Source organism: Cebus imitator, unplaced genomic scaffold, assembly GCF_001604975.1.
Source record: "Cebus imitator isolate Cc_AM_T3 unplaced genomic scaffold, Cebus_imitator-1.0 Scaffold736, whole genome shotgun sequence".
NCBI classification, from domain to species: domain Eukaryota; kingdom Metazoa; phylum Chordata; class Mammalia; order Primates; family Cebidae; genus Cebus; species Cebus imitator.
Window position 1 is genome coordinate 216144 of NW_016108051.1, and position 4118 is coordinate 220261.

A 4118-nucleotide genomic window follows, 5' to 3' on the forward strand; every position below is an offset into this window, starting at 1 on the left:
GGTGCATGCCCTGCTGCCAGACTTGCTCTGCACTCTTAGACAATCCCCTGGCGTGCCTAAAGAGGAAGTGAAATAGCACAAAGCAGTATGAAAACAAACTCCGGAGCTGTACTATGCTTAGGATCAAAAAGTCATCCTGAATGAGCCAAAAAAAAAAAAAAAAAAAAAAAAAACGAAAAAAAAAAAAAAAAAAAAAAAAAAAAAAAAAAAAAAAAAAAAAAAAAAAAAAAAAAAAAGAAAGAAAAAAAGAAAAGAAAGAAGGGACAGAAGAAAGGAAGGAAGACTGGGCACGGTGGTTCACGCCAGGCTTTATAATCCCAGCACTTTGGGAGGCCAAAGCAGGCAGGTTACCTGAGGTCAGGAGCTCGAGACCAGCCTGGCCGACATGGTGAAACCCCATCTCTACTAAAAATACAAAACTTAGCTGAGTGTGGTAGCAGGTGTCTGTAGTGCCAGTTACTCCGGAGGCTGAGGCAAGAGAACCACTTGAACCCAGGAAGCGAAGGCTGTAGTGAGCTGAGATCATGCCACTGCACTCCAGCCTGGGCATCAAGACTGAAAAGCCATCTCAAAAAAAAAAAANAAAAAAAAAAAAAAAAAAAAGAAGAAAGGAGGAAAAAAAGAGAAGAATTAGGTAGAGTATACAGAATATCAGCAGAGTCAATAAGGAATTAAACATTTCCCCTTCTGCTAGAATAATACTTTTTGAGGTATTTGCCAATTGTTTTCCCACATTTTTAAACTTATCACCTGTCCCCACCTTAGAATTCAAACACTCTCGATATTCTGTGTTCATTGTCTCAGGAGGAAGATGTGTCAGGCTAAAAGAGAGGGAACCCCCAAAGCCAAAATCCCCAGGGAAGGGGAGAGGCTTTTAGGGCACAGCCCTAAAGTGAGCGAGAGTGAGAGTGTAGGCTTTCAGGAGAGTGGTTGCCTCCCTGGAGACTAGACAGTGATCCCAGGCTGGCTGAGGGAAGTGTGGCTGAGGATATGTATGGTGTGAGCACTGACTTACACGGGTTCCGGGGAGGCCCAGCAACTGGCTCCAGGTCAGAGCCCTACAGACAGTGCAACCCCTAGACACGGGAGTGGGGGCCAAGAGCAGAAGGGGCCATGCCCTCCTCCCCAGCAGAGCCCACAAAGGCAGCAAACCCAGAGAGGAAAAGTGTGGATGGGCCTGGGCCTGGGGAGGACATGGAAGTGGACCAGCAGTCAGCATGGATGACAGCAGGATCAGCCTGTGTAGATGGACACTGTCAGGACCCTGAGTGCCCACGTCCCATGAAGACCCCCAAATTTAGACAAAACTGAAGGAAAGCAAGTTGACTGAGGAGGAATTTTTGTCATTCACGGGCAAAGGTGGCTTAAAACAAAAATTAGCTAGGATCTTGTTCCAGCGGCTGTGATAGAGACTCGAAACGGACAATGACTTCATCAGGAAAGGAGTTGATTCCTCTGTGGCTCACGCCAGCAGTCCCAGCACTTTGGGAGGCCGAGGCAGGTGAATCACTTGAGGTCGGGAGTTTGAGACCATCCTGGCCAACATGGTATAACACTGTTTCTACTAAAATACCAAAATTAACTGGGCATGGTGGTGTGCATCTGCAGTCCCAGCTACTCTGGAGGCTGAGACAGGAGAATGTTTGAACCTGGGAGGTGGAAGTTGCAGGGAGATGAAACCACACCACTGCACTCCAGCCTGGGTGACAGCGAGGCTCCAGCTCAAAAAAAAAAAAAAAAAATTGAGCAAGTATGTGGAGAAACCAGATCACTCATGCATTGTTGGTGGGAATATTAAACAGTATGGTAGCTCTGGAAAACAGTTTGGCAATTTCTTGTAAAACTAAACATGGAACTACCATATGACCCAGCAATTATATTGTCAGACATTTATTTAAGATAAATGAAAACTTATGTTTGTGCAAAAACATGTACGTCTATCCTCATATCAATTTCTCTTCATTAGAGCCAAGAACTGAAAACAGCCTAGATGTCCTTCAGTGGGTGAATGGGTAGAAGTGGAATACGACTCAGCAATAAAAAGGAACAAGCTACTGATACATGCTACAACTGGGTGAATCTCCAGAGAAGTAAGTTGAGTAAAAAGGCCAATCTCAAAAGGTTACACACTATATTATTTCATTTACACAACATTTTTTAAAAGATGCAATTTTAGAAATGGAGAATGGATTATTGGTTGCCAGAGTTTAGAAGTTTAGGGGAAAGGAGTAGGAGAAAGGTGGATGGGTTTATCCAGGGACAACAGCGTGGGTCCTCGTGATAATGGAACTGTTCTATATCTTGACTGCAGTGGTGAATACACAAACCTACACATATTATAAAATTGTATAGAGCTAAGTACGCGCACACCCACAGAAATGCCTACAGGTAAAACTGTGGGTATCTGAACAAGATGAGTAGATTGTATCAACATCAATATCTTTGTGAAATTGTATTATAATTGCAAAGTGTTGCCATTGGAAGAAACCAAGTAAAAGTTACTTAAGATTTAGCTGTATTATTTCTCAGAATTGCATGTGAATTCACACATAACGTTTAATTTTTTTAATTGAATGCATTTTACTCAATTGGGAGTACTTAAAATACAGCAGATGAGTGAGAACCTCTTGGAATTATAACACAAGACCTTCCTGCTAAAATAAAATGGTAACAATATTACTGCAATGATGTTGTTTTAATTTTAAAAATAAAAATAAAAAAGAAAATAAACTGGACCTTGATTCAATCTTGCAAATAGCAAAAGAGACACCAAAGAGACTTTGAGCACATTTAGGTAGTGTTCTAGGCTAACACCTGATTTGGCATTTCTAGTGCCCTTTCCACCTTTTTTGTTGGACAGATATGGAACATAAACTCAAAAAACAAATGGCTTACAAATTACCATATTGCCAGAACTTCAACATTTGGCTGAACATTTTGAAGAGGCTTTAGATATCCAAAAGGAAAACAAATACACAAACAAAGCACATCATGTAACAATTAAAGCAATTAGATCTCTCCTCCTCTACCTTGAGAGACAGTAAAAACTTTCCCTTTGATAAAGACACTTACTTGTACAGTCCTCCCTTGATAGCCAAGGGAATTGGTTCCAAGACCCACTGCAGATACCAAAATCCACAGATGCTCAAGTCTCTAAAATAAAATGGTGTACTATTTACAGATAACCTATACAAATTCTTTCCTATATTTTAAATCATGTCCAGATTACTTATAATATCTAATAAAATGTGGTTATACTGCAGTTTTAAAATTTGTATTATTTTTTATTTTTGTATTATCGTTTTTCATATTTTTCCAAATATTTTTGATCTGAGGTTGGTTAAATTCATTGATATGTCATCCACAGATACAGAGGGCCAACTGTACTCTTTACAAAGGGGAGAGCTCTAGGAAAAGTAACCCATCTTGGCTGGGCATGGTGGCTCACGCTTGTAATCCCAGCACTTTGGGAGGCCAAGGCGGGAGGATCACGAGGTCAGGAGATTGAGCCCATCCTGGCTAACACAGCGAAACCCCATCTCTACTAAAAATACAAAAAATTAGCCGGGCGTTGTGGCATGCACCTGTAGTCCCAGCTACTCCAGAGGCTCAGGCAGGAGAATCGCTTGAACCAGGGAGGTGGAGGTTGCAGTGAGCCGAGAGCGCGCCTCTGCACTCCAGCCTGGGCGACAGAGAGAGACTCCATCTCAAAAAATAAATAAATAAATAAAGTAACCCATCTTAACTAAAATGAAACAGAAATAATGCTTCTTCCCTGTTATTCCAAACAGGAATAATGAAGGGACTCCGAGCAATATTACTGTATGGTGTGCAATTTCTCCTTCAAATCATTAAGGATTATCTTTAATAATAGAAGGAGAAAGCAAACCTTTCTGATAGGTACAAGTGCTACCCTATCAGTTATAAATTCTAACATGATTCCTACCCATCTTCCTTAAAGTCACTAAAATATTCTGGAATTTCAAAGCAGCACTCAAACACTTCCCATTATACAATCTGTGACTGTAATTCTTGGCCCCTTCACTAGTCGGCATTTCTTCTCTGTGACACCACACCAGTACACTGCATTGGGAGGGATCTTTTTTTCTTTCTTTTTT